Source organism: Taudactylus pleione, unplaced genomic scaffold (genome assembly GCF_031769625.1).
Source record: "Taudactylus pleione unplaced genomic scaffold, aTauple2 ptg000026l, whole genome shotgun sequence".
NCBI classification, from domain to species: domain Eukaryota; kingdom Metazoa; phylum Chordata; class Amphibia; order Anura; family Myobatrachidae; genus Taudactylus; species Taudactylus pleione.
Genome location: NW_028284428.1, coordinates 36,091,481 through 36,106,622, shown reverse-complemented (window position 1 = coordinate 36,106,622; position 15,142 = coordinate 36,091,481). Strand labels below are relative to the sequence as shown.

The window sequence follows — 15,142 nt, the reverse complement described above, 5'->3', positions numbered from 1 at the left end:
CTTCCACTATGACACAGGTTCTCAAACTCGATCCTCAGGACCCCAAACAATGCATGTTTTCCAGGTCTCCTAAAGGAATCAAAAGTGAGATATTAGCTCCACCTGTGGATCTTTTATAATATGCCAGTGCCAGTGAGTAATGAATACACCAGTGCGCCTGCTGGGTGATCCTGCAAAACGTGACCTGTGTGGAATCTTGAAGACCAAGTCTGAGAACCTCTGCACTATGACATATGGGCAGGTATAAAACACCAGGGCACTGGACCATCTGTATTTCTTCAGTTACTGAGCTTGTTACTGAAGTCTGGCCTTAGTGGTCTTTAACCTCTTAACTGACAAAAAAAATTCTATAAACCGCTCAGAAATTGTCAGTTTTCTTTATAAGTGAATTAGGTGAAGAACATCTATTTCAACTTCTCCAAAATGATTTCAATAATTATTTTTTTTTTTATAATATTTGAAAAAAAAAATTATAATAATAAAAAAATATATATATATTTTATTTTTTCCCCCCAAACATTGGACTATCGGATCACCAGCATCGGAACATTGGAAACATCGTGACTTTAATTTTTAGGCCAGAATGTACTAAATGGAAAATGTGGTAAAAACACAGTTTTCAGGGTTTTAGTGCATTTCCATATGTATCACTGGCTGGCCGCCGGGGCTCCGATGCAGAGGGTAATGCCAGCTTTTGTTAGTGCATATGCTATCAGTAACATGTCTGGCAGGATGTACTCCGCAAGGTTACTACATCCGGCCCTTACAGTGGCTTCAGGTACCAGGTACACTTCAGGGGGTGAGGGGGGTTAATTTACTTTTTCCCAGCGGCTGGTAATCTATGCAGGTGCTGTACTGACCGATCGGCAGCTGGCAGACACTGGGGGAGGGTGCGAAGCAGACGGACCGGAAGGTCGGTCCAAATGACAGCAGCAGCAGCACCCATGCTGTTTATCTGACTGGTCGCCTTATATCGACCAGATCAGATAACACACAGACTGGTGTGGTCGGAAAAATGCGACCATGCCATGCAAGTGGTTAATATTGTATTTTTGACTACTGAATATGAGTAGGAGTGAGATTAAGGCATCTTCTGGAGGACCAAAGAAGATGGGGGAACATGGGTATCCTGGTAAGTGAAATGTTTGGGGCAGTAAAACCAATCTAAGGCACATCATTCTGTGTGGCACATGTACGGTATTTATAGGGGTGTGCAAGAAAATTAACAAAATTTGGCTCCCATAATAGACTGTAGTGTGCCAGCTACTGTAGACATCATGGCAGCATGTCATACTGAATTGAACTGCCCTAAACACTAATAACAAATAATAAATTATTTCTGTAGCTAATGTTATGGATCAGCAATAATTGCTCTTTACTTATAATCTATGGGTAATTATTATAGCTACAACATAACATATATTTTCAGATTAATCTTCTCGAGCGACATTCGATGAGAGACTGCGATCAGGACGCAGGGAATATAAGAAACCTGCAGCAAAACTATCCACAGAGAGAAGGGAGCGGTAGGAACAGAGACTCGCAGAGGAGGGTAATGGAGTAGAGGAATTACTTTAGTCCTATACGAGCTGAGAGGTGATACAAAGACCAACTACCATCACAAGTACAAACCTAGCTCTCCTTCAGGCTTTCCTGTAGGTCAGATAAATAGACAGACTGTCAGTCACCATTATGCATAAGGTGAAACCCCAGACTCCTGCTTCATCTGCAAAATAATATGAAACTGGGAACCAAGTCTGCGAGCTGCCCTGCGTGCATGTATTCCATCAATCACGCATGGCGCAGTCGATAGAAAGATCCCCATAGAATGCTCTCTATGCCACAAACCTTGCTTTCCAGCCCACTCATGGAGATCTGGCTGCCCTATTTTCTGAGTGCTATGCACATTGGGACCTGGCTGCCCTATCTCCTGAGTGCTTCAACATACACATGGGACCTGGCTGTAATATCTCCTGAGTGCTTTGACCATACACATGGGACCTTGCTGTCCTATCTCCTGAGTGCTCCATTATGCACATGGAGACCTGGCTGCCCTATCTCCTGAGTGCTTTGACCATACACATGGGACCTTGCTGTCCTATTTCCTGAGTGCTCCACCATGCACATGGGGGCTTGGCTGCCCTATCTCCTGAGTGCTTCAACATACACATGGGACCTGGCTGTAATATCTCCTGAGTGCTCCACCATGCACATGGGGACTTGGCTGTCCTATCTCCTGAGTGCTTCAACATACACATGGGACCTGGCTGTAATATCTCCTGAGTGCTTCCACCACCTTACACATGGGGAAACAGCTGAAAAATATCCTGAGTGATTCCAAAACGCACAGAGACCTGATTGTACTATCTCCTGAGGGCTTCCACCATGCATATGGGGACCTGACTGTCCTACCTCCTAAATGTTTCAGTGGTGCAATCGGCACGGTACTTATAAAAGTATTTATAAGTATTTGTTGAGCCATGGCGTGGTTGTTTGTTCAAGCCTCACCTAAAGCAAAATTTATAGATGACTGCGTGGCATAAGGCATCTGACTTCGGATAAGAAGATTGAGGGTTCGGGTCCCTTCGTGGACAAGACATTCTGTGTTCTGTGTAGCCAGCAAGTGTGGCAGTCTCAGGGCATTGTTCAAAAAAATTATTTGTGTCAAAAAAGCAAGTGTGCAGTATCTAGGCCGCTCTAAGAGGATTTTCTACTATAAAACAAATTAAAACCTCTATGGGATCCAAGAGCACACCAAAATACCATCTCCCATGCCACATACCCCTAGAATACCTATCTGGTACTCCCCCACATGCCCCTTAAATGCATGCTTACCATCTCCATATTCCTAAATTAAATCATAGGCGTGCGCAGAAGCCTTCACATGGGGTGCCGCAGCAGGACCTCGCCTTCTGCCGTGTCATGGATAACCCCTTCACCCTTTAATACCTATATGGTAACATATTATTAATAGTTTTATCCTTACTATGGCACCACAAGGAGTCTGCAGTGCATTACAAAGTACATAAACAGAAATAGTATGAACAAACTAGAAAAAAGGGACCTACAGTACAGAACATTGCAGAACATGGACAGGGTTTTAAAACATTGCTGCAGCAGCAGTCATAATAATCAAATAAGCAGCAGGGCGGCCGAAACCAAAGATTTGATGCAGTTGTTGGTAGTGGGGAGGAGATGATAGAATAAGTGAGGGAAGGAAAAGCACCTGAATCAAGAGGGCCCTGGTCGTGAGAGCTTACAATCTAAAGGGGAGTAGGAGACAGACAGGGGTGACACAGAGTGGAGAGACAGTGAGCAAAGAGCAGTAGGTTAGGATGAGAGATGGAAAGCTTTGGTAAAGAAGTTGGTCTTGAGAGCCCGTTCAAAGTTTTGTAGAGAGGTGGAAAGTCTATGGTACATATATGGCACTTACGGTAGCTCCAGACTTGCATTTTTTAATGCGAGTCTGGGGAGCGATCGAGCCTTGGGGGCGCGTGTGGCGATGCCGTTGCCGATGTTTCCACTTTGTTGCAACGGCTACTCGCCCCTCACGACGAATTGAATCCCGCCCTATACCATGGCCACTGAGTACATAATCAGTTGGGAGGAGAGGCAGCATTTGTGGTGCAAAGAGGGCGGTCGAGAGTGTGAAGGGAAGTGAGGTCATAGATGTAAATAAGAGAGAATTGGGTGAGGGCTTTGTAAGTGACTGTGAGGAGTGTGAATTGGGTTCATAAGGGGAAGGGGAACCAGTGTAGGGGTTGTAGGAGGGGGAGACAGATATAGATAAGAGAAGGTTACGATAGTCCAGGCTAGAGATGACCAGTGAGTGGATATTTCTGAAATGGAAATGGCAGGATGGCAAAAGATACAGAATGTGTGGTTTGAAGGAGAGGGAGGACTCAAGGATAACTCCATGACAGTGCATTTGCGGGCTAGGAAAGATGGTGGTGCCGTCAATAGATAACGAAATTGAGGAAGGTAAGGTTATTTGGGAGGGTGCTAAGTCTTAGATATGTGAAGTTTAAGAAAGCACTGGGACATCCAGGAGGAAATAGCAGAGAGACAGCTGGAGGTACAAGTTGTTTTGCAGTCAATTCTCTGCAAATATTTGGAGGCTTGCCGCTTTTATTAAGTATTGGGGCTGTGTTTTAAAAAGGTACTGCAGCAATTATCTCTCATATCTGCTGCTGTCCCACTGTTTTCGATTGAAACACAGTCCCCATAGCTTTCTATGGGAACTGTGAGAATGTCAAATATATCAAGCTTCTGAAAGCATATCTTTGTACAGGGACTGGGAAAATGATAAATGCATAATGCTCTGAAAAGCATAGCTTTTGGGGACTTGGTCCTGATAGCTAATGCCATTATAGAACAACTAAATAATTGGCAATAAAAAAAATATACTGTATATAAATCATTTTAACAAAATGTAATCAAAATTTTTGATTACTTACCTTTTGCAGATATACTGTAACTGCCGAACACATTTGTGGCATTCTTTCTAAAATGTAAGTCAAATATTGTTTGGGACATTCTTCCCAAAACTGTTGTAGAAGTTCCCGCAAATGTGTTGAAGTAGTAGGTTATTTTCACCCTTCAGTCCACTTCATTCCATTCATCCAAACCAGCTCAATTGGCTTAGTGTGGTGGTGCTTCATGGCCCAGGCAAGCCTCTTTTTTGTTGCTGCAGAACAGCTTTAAGTTCCTAACCCATTACTTGTTCCCTGAAAAAAGCCTTTTTTGAAACTTACATTATTTTTCATTTTTTGCTAACCTAATCTTAGCCTCTAGCAGATAACTGCTTACCTTTCTACCATTTCAGGTTATTCTCTGGACTTTAAGTGCTTAAATGTCAATAAAACCTAAAAATTGGGAATGCTCTGAAACTTTTGACTGGTAATGTAGTACATGACATACTTAGGTATTAATGTATTGTAAAATATGTTTATTTTCAGGGAAAAAGCAAAGCAGCTCCCCCTCCTCCCCCAGAAAAATCAGGTAAAATAATAATAATAATAATAATAAAAAAATAGTAACACAAAAGAAAGATAATACTCATGTACCTAGGTATATTAAATACAAAAAAATTTAGTAAGTAGGCTAGGATGATATGGAGCTCAGTGTGCATTTAAAATATAAATGTATTGTTGCTAAATTTATCAAACATCATACTTTCTATATTTTTCAACAGCTAAGACTGGGGGGCCTATTCATCAACACTAAAATAACGTTTTTAAGGACATTTTCCTTAAATAACGTTATTTTGGTATTCATGAACAGACTTAACACAGGAGATATCACAGGTATCTCCTTGCTAAGTTCCCCTGCGTTAATTTCCACACTCCCCATACATTAGTATGGGGATGTGGAAATTGTGGTATTCATCAAATTCCGAAAATTATCAATTTTCGGAATTTGATGCAGTTACTATTCGCCACTGTGAGGTGGCGAATAGCAGAATCCACTTACCTGTATCAGCGTGTGTAGGTCCCCCGACGAGTCCCTCCGGCGCTCTGCTCCGTCCTCAGGCTCCGGAGGCTGGTCTGTCATGTGTGCTCCCCAGCAGAGCACAAGAAAGTTTCGAAAAAGAAAAAATATATATATTTTTTTCTAATCTGTCATGTGGTCTGCTGGGAAACCACATGACAGACCAGCAGGACGGAGCCGGAGGCTGCTGCGCGGATAGGTAAGTGGGGGGGGGGAAGGTGAGTGGAGGGGGAGGGGGGTGGGGGGGTTCGGGGGGGGTACGAAACTTAACGCATCTGTAGGCAGTGCTGCACATGCGCTGGTTTTACAGATGTAACAGTGCATGCGCAGCACTGTTTCCAGATGCGATAAGGTAGTGTAGGCAGGGAAAAGTATCTATTTCCCGAAAAGCTGTCATCGCCAAAAATGACAGCTTTTCGGAATAGATACTTATGGAGAGGTGGAATGATGAATTCCACCTATAATTAGCTAGAACTCCATGAGAGTTCTAAAGCTAATTATCTCCATCGAATTTTTACGTTTAATGAATAGGCCCCTCTGACAATTACTTATCTGAACATGCTGCAGTTGCAGAAATATAAAATGCAGTAGGAATTGTTTAAGAAAAAAATGTCTGTAAAGCATACAGTATACTGTAGGCTAACAAGATCTAAATAACTCAAATATTTGCCAAACTACCAGTAGTGGTCAAACTAGAGTTGAGAATTCACACTATTGCGTAAATAAAGTCTTTCAACCATACTCAGGGCCTGATTCAGCAAGGAACGCAACTGCGAATGCAATAACGATTACACATGCAGTTCAACTGCGATAGTATGCTAATCCATTGCGATCGCAATGCCGACGCTGCACTACATAAGGCCCTTACCACACACACCACCGTAATGTTTAGCAAGACTGCGAAAACATTGATACAATTGCAGCCTCATGCACACTTGCACAAGCTCTGACCTTACTCAGAAATTGCTAACTTCATCGCACGCTCTCAGGCCTCAGGCTGCGTAAGGGCATCGCAGTGGCTAATTTATGCACGCCCCTGTAGCGGCGTTGAGACACACTGGCACGCCTGCATTTCCCCTCCCCCTCCCCCGTCACCACCCACAAATGGCACTTCCTGTCAATCACTCTGCGATGGGGTCTGCGTAGTCACTGTAATCGCAGTCCCGTTCGCAATGGATAGTTCGCGCACGCGCACTGCGATGCATACGCCGAACGCAACAATCGACCGTTTGCGTGCGTATTAACAACTGCGTTCCTTGCTGAATCAGGCCCTCAATCTGCTGTATAACCTGCCCAGATACTCTACTGCTAAATACTCTCAAGCTGTGTTGAGAAATATTATACTATCAGACACCTCAAACATTGTTACAGGCTCTATTTATCAATCTGCCACAGTAATGCTGATTTTTTTTTTGTATTGATCCCAGCGGTCAGAATCCCAACTCCGGCATCCCGACAGAGTTAGATTTCCAACACCTGTCGGTCAGTATCCTAACCCTCCCCCCTCCCCTAACCGTCCCTCCTTGGTGCCTAAATCTAATCTCCCCCCTAGTGCCTAAACTTAACCTCCCCCTCCCCACACCCTAAACCTAACCTGGGCCTAACCCTTCCTCTAACCCCAGTACTTACCGTCGGGATGCCGGCGCTGGGATTCTGACAGGTGCCAGCATTCCGGAGCCGGCATTCTAAGTGCCAGCATCCCGACTGTTGGGATTTTTCAGGAATTAAGGGTATATACTGTATAGCAAAGGAAGAAAATCCCTACATCTGACAAACATGGACATTTACTGTACACGGTGGCAGCCATTGCTGGGGCTCTCCTGCAATCGCTTCCCCCGTGCCAATGTGGAATGAGAGCTGACCACTAACCAGTAGAGAAGCAATAGCAGCACTGAATTAATTTAAGGAAAATAAATATAAAACGTTTAGTACATACTGTACAGCTATATAGTTTGGGAATTCAAATCTTGACTGTTGTGTGACCGGTGTTAGAAATGAGTCTACTACTGACCTTTGGTGGTTATTTGTAAAGGGTGTGTCACAAACTCATGTTTCACATTCATATTTGTCTTTAGTTCAAAAGAATACCTTACATTGTTCCTGTACAGCAGATTTCTTTCCACAATTCAACACCTTAAACTAAATAGTTTATAACCTCAAAGAAAATACCATACTAAAATAATTAACTAACATAGCGATAGTAATACAAAATTATGTTAAAAAAAGCTGTATGCAAAAATAATGTATTCACACCCACATGCTGAGGTATGTACATTGTGCAGGCCAGTACCAGCTGTATATGCTCACGAATTACGCCAAGTGTATATCACATATACATACATAAGGCCATGTTTATAACCATTTATTCCACCTTCAAAAAGAATTTGCCATTAGACATCTATAATACTTGAAAAACCTCTCTAATGAAGCACAAATAACTGACTCACAAAAGTATAACGTATACACGAGCAATGAGGTAATCACCTATTAACGCCAGAAGTACACAGCAATCAGCCAATCACAAGCGTGTTTCGCTATTGTTGCCAATTGTCAGCATTATTATGTGGTATTGTTGGATGTTGATGTCCCTGACCACCCACACGCAATATGATTTGTGTCCCGGCCTGCAAATGTCCATAATTGTGTGAACACACCCTTATTGTACTCGGCCTACATTAGAACGCCCCTTCCCTTCCTCTCCAAATGTAGACAGGCATATGTACCAAAATCAGAAAAATTTGCATAGACACTTATGCACATGTCTGCTTTCTGGGCACGCACGTGCAAGGTACCTTGTGCAGATTGGCACTCTGCATCATCCCCATAGTGTTTGATAAAACATCTTCTCCTACTAATGCTGCCCATCCACTAGACGAGCTGAAATCGACTGCACGATTACGACATTGTAATCGTGCAGTCGTTTGTCAGTCTGTGATGAGCCTGCACTGAACGAGCAGTCGTTCATGGCATCTAACTAATACTATGCAGCCACAAAATCGATAGCCACCTGATTGCAGAAATTAGGTGGAAGGGTGGAGACACCCATGAATGTATAAATGCCAGTAAGTCAGATTATGAAGTACCCATTTCCAGTATATCCTCTCTTTCACTAGTCTCTGCATTCCCTTTGTTTGGGAGATGTGTCATGCTAGAGAGAAAGGAAGGGCCTCCTTTACCTAAACTTATTATAGGACATTTTCTAAAATAATCTAATGATCACTTCCCCAAACATTTGAACACATGAAAGTTATAGGTGATTAAAGTCCTCCCCATCACCAGTAAATGTATGCAGGACAACAGAGACAGTCCTTAGTGTATATCCTTTAAGGGTGCTTATCTATCATAGGTGTCCAAAAGAAATGTTTCAGGGAAAAATGTTATAAAAAAATGTCTCCATAGCAAAGTGGTGGTGTGCTGTCAGTGTTGGCGTGGCTTTGCCACGTCTCCACACAGTGACGTCCTTACCTGACATCGCACCCGGTGCGGGTCGGGAGGACAGGTACCCTTCATGGAAACTCAGGGGGCGTGGCTTCGCAGGTGGGGGCGTGGTCCGCGGGCCGAACCCCCCGTTTTTTGTTACACCGGGGGTGCTGGAGGTGCAGGCTGCCCCCGGGACCAGCCTGTTTGCGTGCCGGCTCCCTCACTGTGCTAGGAGCCGAGTGCTGCATGTAATGCAGCACCCGGTTCCTGTTCACTGAGGGGGAGCCAGCACTTTGGTGTCACCCCTCAGTTGGTGACACCCGGTGCGGCTTGCACCCCCCTTGTGACGCCAGTGTCTCCACAGCATTTATATAAGGGGGAAATTTAATAAAGCTTGGAGAGAGATAAAATTGTGAGAGATAAAGTGCCAACCAATCAGCTCCTAACTGTCACTTTACAGGTTGTTTTTGAAAAATTACAGTTAGGAACTAGTTTGTTTGTACTTTATCTCAATTTTATCTCTCTCCAAGCTTTATTAAATCTCAATCTCAGAGGCCTATTTAGCAACGAGGGTACTTGTGTACTTTACGGACTCATTGCAGAGAGAACCCAAGTGTCCTACAATCATGGTAATGTCTAAATCCCATTCACGGAGAGGACCCTGACGTCATCAGCTAGTGTCCAGCGTCATTCCCAGTGTCCAGCGTCATTCCCTACCATCCAAGTGGGCATACAGGTGGGAAATAACCTTGTGGCGAGCACAGCGAGGGGACTACTTTCTTCTTTAGGTGGGGACAACTTTCGGTAATTGTGTGCGTAAAGTACACAAGTACCATTTAAAACATTCATTGGGTTCTTTCTGCAATGAGTCCGTAAAGTACATAAGTACCCCGAGTGTTATCATGCGCAACAAGTGATAAAACTCCCAACTGTCATTTTTCAAACAGATGACAGTTAGGAACTTGTTTGTTTGTACTTTATCTCAATTTTATCTCTCTCCAAGCTTTATTAAATCTCAATCTCAGGGAGCCTATTTACTAACGAGTTTTATCATGCGCAAAAACAGATAAAACTCCCAACTGTCATTTTTTAAACAGTTGGGAGCTGATTGGCTGGAGCATCATTATCATACGCAATGAGTTTTATCACTAGCTGCGTATGATATAACTCGTTGATAAATAAGCCCCTTAATCTTCATTCTAGTATACCTCTTTATCTTGCCTCCACTAGTCATGCAGTTTATAAATGTAAGATGTGTGACTATCTCTATTGGCCAGGTACTAAAAGCAGTAAAGCCAACACTCTGTACCGAATGTTGCTACCTGATACAGAGGGCGGAATTCATATGTTTCAGCCCCCCTTCATGTTCGACGGAGCTATTCAATTGTTGTTCCTGCCGCCGCCGGCATTTCAGCTCGCACCCCCCTGGTGAAATGCACAAAAAGTAATCTGTTTGGGCGACCAAACTGCACTTTTCGCGATCCCGTCCAGCACTTTGGTTGGTTGTAGCCGTTTTACACGGCTAAACTCGACCTCTTTGGGCGCGATCGGTGCGAAGATTGTCATCAATTGAATAGCGCCCCGCAATCTCCCATCAAGGGAGATCGGGCGAGCTAAAACATACATATTGGCTCTTACATTCGTTGCCTGTCTTCAAACTGCACATGTGCCTTTAGCATCTCACTCATGCAAAGTGTTATGGATAGGACAGAGCGCTTAGAGGAGAAGGACCGAGGGGCGTGGAGAGGAGGTGGGATGGAGGTGGAGCCGGTGCATCAGCGAGGAGGGATTTGTAGAGATCTTCCCCCAGCGGGATACAGTCAAAATCCCGACAGTCGGGATGCCGGCGCTTAGAATGTCCGGCTCTGGAATGCTGACACCTGTCAGAATCTCTGCGCCAGCATCCCGACGGTATGTAATGGGATTAGAGAAGGGTTAGGCACAGGTTAGGTTTAGGGTGTGGGGAGGGGGAGGTTAGATTTAGCCCCTTGGGGGGTAATTAGATTTCGGCACCAAGGAGGGACGGTTAGGGGAAGGGGGAGGGTTAGGATAGTGACCTACAAGTGTTGACCGCTGGGATCTCAAGCCCCTGCATCCCATACCCAACCCCTCCCCGATGATGCACCGTTTCAGGATGGCGCACTGTTACACACACAAGTTCTAAGAAAATTGCTTTCTCAGAATTATGGGGACAGAGTCCCTGATTCAGAGCCGGACGCTCTGACAAAGCGCTCGCTCTGAATCGGGGCCGTCCCTCCTAGTTTTTGGAGCGGCCTCCTGGCCACTCGCATAGCTGTGGGTGACCACCCACAGCTATAGCGAGCGGCCAAAATGATGGTCGCGATGGTCAAGACCATCGCGACCATCGGGCTTGCGACGAGACCCTTGCGGTAGGGTCTCGCTGCCGCAAGCCCTGGAGTGCTTTTGCCTCTATCAGAGCCAAAAGCACTCCCACTGACATCACTAGTGATGTCAGTGGGGCCGGCCCCAGACGGTAGGCGTTCCCATGGGAACGCCTCCTTCTGGGCAGCCATGCCCCCGGCACGCCCACCAAAGGGGGCGTGCTGTCACTCACCATCGACAGCACGCCCCCTTTGGTGCGAGACCCATAACGACGGCTTGGCCTTCGTTATTCGGGTCTCGCGCATGCGCACGACGGAGCCGCCTCCGTCGTGCGCATGCGCACTTGGGCAACATCGACCCGCTTGCGAGCGGGTCTGAATCAGGCCCAGAGGCCACTATCGGGTGAGAAATGGAACCATGAGATATTAGTAATATTTCCTGCATTACAGGATTAATTAATGGGTTTTTTACTTGAAAACAACAATAAGAAATTAAATGTTTGTAAAAAAACCAGATCTATGTAATGATAATTAGGCCCCTATAACCTCTAATAATTTATGAAAGACTGTAGGGCTCCATTTTTATGGACTGTATTCTTAATCTTCTGCTTTGCCAAAGTTTTACCATCCTTGTTATCTATCAAATAAAAAAGTGTTATTTTACCAGGCAGAAGAGTCTAGTTTACATGGCAGTTTTGGAGGATGCTTTGTTCAGCTATTCAAATTGTATTGTCACTGTCCACTGTTTAATACGCACAGATCAATATGAGCATTAAGCAATATTCCACTTATTAGACATTAATTTCAGATGTCTTTTATACCCCACTATACAACAAATGATCATGGAAGCCAAGAGCAGTTCTAAAAAAAAATTGCCAGGAGAATCAAAAGTACAGTAATGGAGCATACACACGGTCAGATTTGTCAGATCTGTCAGATGAACGATTGAACGATTTGAACAATTTTACTAAAGATTTGAACGATTTGAACGATTTTTGACTGCATTAAAATGAATGTAATCGTCCAAATCTGACTGCAAACACATCAGATGTCAGAAATCGTTGTCTGACCATCGGGAGTGCGCATCATTCAAATCGTTCATCTGACAGATATGTCAGATTTTCCTTCAGATATGAACAATTGAACGATTTTTTCAATCGTTATCGTTCAGATCTGAAGAAAAATCTGACCGTGTGTATGCACCATAAGATTCACAATATTAAAAGTCAACAGGAACCTACTGTACTCCTCTCATATCCTCCCAAGAAATTTCCAGGGCCATTTACTATGTACGAACAGGTAAACTCTATTGTATATAAATTGAGGATGTCTTCATGTTTCACTTTTGAAAGCATATAGAACTAACTCAGTTTTTGACTGCAATCCTCAAAAGCTCTTATAGTAGAAATATCTGAGGAACTTGAGGTACAACAAGAGATCCTGGATATAAGGAAAAAAGGAATATATCAACACTTTATCCTGTAAAAGCGATTCAGTTATTTTTTACAAACTCCTCTAAATCAGCCCAATCCTTAAAAAACCACTAGCCTCATCCCACAGGTGCCAGGGAGGGTCACTCAGCACAGCTGTGGCCTCCCTACGCTACAGAAGGCCTGGAAGCTTCCCTCTATCCACACTGACTTACAATCACGCACACAAATTATGGTTTTAACCTACACTACTTTTAACAGCTGCTCCCAGGTGAAGTTATATCATTAGATGGGACTATTACAGACCTCTTCATTACATGCCCGGAAAGCATTACCCATGTGTCTCCTAGCATTTATGTTACTTCTGCTACCTGAACTACTGCAGCTGACCTCACACTGTATGCTGGCTTCTGTCTGTATTATCGCCTGCCCCATGGATTTCTCGATCTCAGGGCTTTGCTGGATTAGTTTTCTGCTCGCCCCTCTGGATTCACATTATCTTTGTGCTACTCTGCACTGCACCAGACCCCATACTCTGCTTAGTGTCTTCTATGGGAGTACATGGTCACAGCTCTGCTTATACTGTAGCATTCTGGTGTATTAACCATAACAGACAGTTTTATGACACAGACTCCTTTCATTCAACCATTTAACTTAGAAAGTTTATAATAATAGAAGTATCAGTGACTTAACCAATATCTGGCACATGAATAGTTATGTATCTTGCTATACAGCATAAATAGCATAGAGAAAATGTAGTATGTTCTGTAAAACAAGCATAGTTCAAGTGACCTGTAAAGTATACAAATAGGGATAAAACAAATAATAGTTAAATCATGTAGGTGTTTTATGTATGGAAATATCGTTAATACTCCACTCAAATAGTACATATCTGTCTACCTATCAATAGATAACAACAATGCACAGTAAATATCTATTACATACTATAGGCCTCATTTATCAGCGAATGTCATCATACGCAACGAGTTTTATAACGATAAATGGTGCTTAAGCCAATCAGCTCCCACCTGTAATTTTGCAAACAGATAACAGTTAGGAGCTGATTGGCTGGAGCACCATTATCATATGCCATGAGTTTTAAAACGATTAATGGTGCTCAAGCCAATCAGCTCCCACCTGTCATTTTTCAAACAGATGACAGTTAGGAGCTGATTGGCTAGAGCACCGTTATCACATGCAACCAGTTTTAAAACTCGTTGCGTATGATCATTTTGTTGATAAATGAGGCCCTATATCGGGTGAGTCTGCAGTTGTACATGATCAGAATGGGTCATTTGCTTACAATGAAACATTTCAGAGAAACACCAAAGGCTTACACAAGTCAGCAGCTGAGAATAGGTGTCACTGGGCAAAAATCTAACTTTCATGTGACCAGTAGAACTGTCAAGAAGTTCATGAGTAATAATGACAAATGGACATTTTGCCCCAGATACTGATCATTGCTTACTGAATACATTTTGCCAAAATGAAATGCCACTCCCACTATGATACTGAAGTAGGACCGAACTGCCCATGTAATTGACCTGCTAATCTGTTTTATTCTCAATTTGTCAGAAGCATGAAATACAGATGCATATAGATTGTAATTATTTCAGTTAGCTGCATATTAATGCTATGAACCTAGCAGCAAACGCCTAATACAGTGACTGTAACCTTACATTATGTGACATTACTGAGCCAACCTATGCTGGATGTGCAAGGGTCAGGGATCTCACACTAAATCAATGTAAGAACTCCAAAATAAAATTGTTTGCAATGGGCACATAACTGAGAAGCATGCAGTCATTAAGTATGGGAGAGAAGCACTTACTGGTAAATGATAGGTAAGTCTGGGCTTAGCTAGGTCCCCTTTAGTTTGGTTGTGTGCGCATCCCTGCTCTGCTTCTGCCGCTGATGCTGCTGCAGGCAGCTGAGGGGAACCGAGACCCCGTGATCAGCCCTAGCTGAAGACGTCATACCGATTTACTACATTCTTATCAACCTACATCAGAGTACTTGCGCCATCTAGCGGATATTTCTTATAATTACATTATTGCTAATCTCTAAAGCTGCATTCTACTTTTTGTGTGTGTACATTATTTTTTATCAATAGCATGAATTTATTTCCTGACAATACACATAATGTGCGTTTAACCTACATTTAACATTAACTGAACACAACATAATGTCAATGTTGGCTATATCTCCTAACAGTACAATGTAATTGAATCGGGGCAATAGGGTATATTTATGAAATTGGCCATTAGATTTGAAATTTTCCAAAGCACTGAAAGTTAGCATTCCGCAACGCTGCATACTGTGGAGATTAGGAATGTTTATTTGGGCTATTTATCAAGAAGTAAATGCAGGAACAGAGGCTTCAATCAGGGCCTAGTTAAGAGCCACGCGGTACCCCTAAGACAAAGGGTAGATTCAATAAGCGTTGAAGTTCCGTTGGCA

At 43.4% G+C, this 15,142-nt stretch overlaps 1 protein-coding gene across 1 annotated transcript in view; it reads right to left on the bottom strand.

Moving 5' to 3' along the window:
• The window catches only part of SYTL5 (synaptotagmin like 5), a 297,226-nt gene extending 282,638 nt beyond the window's left edge, over positions 1-14,588 (bottom strand). The window contains exon 1 of the mRNA XM_088451681.1: positions 14,514-14,588. The gene's annotated coding sequence lies outside the window, so the exon portion shown is untranslated. The remainder of the gene's footprint in view (positions 1-14,513) is intronic.
• Positions 14,589-15,142: the final 554 nt, after the last annotated feature.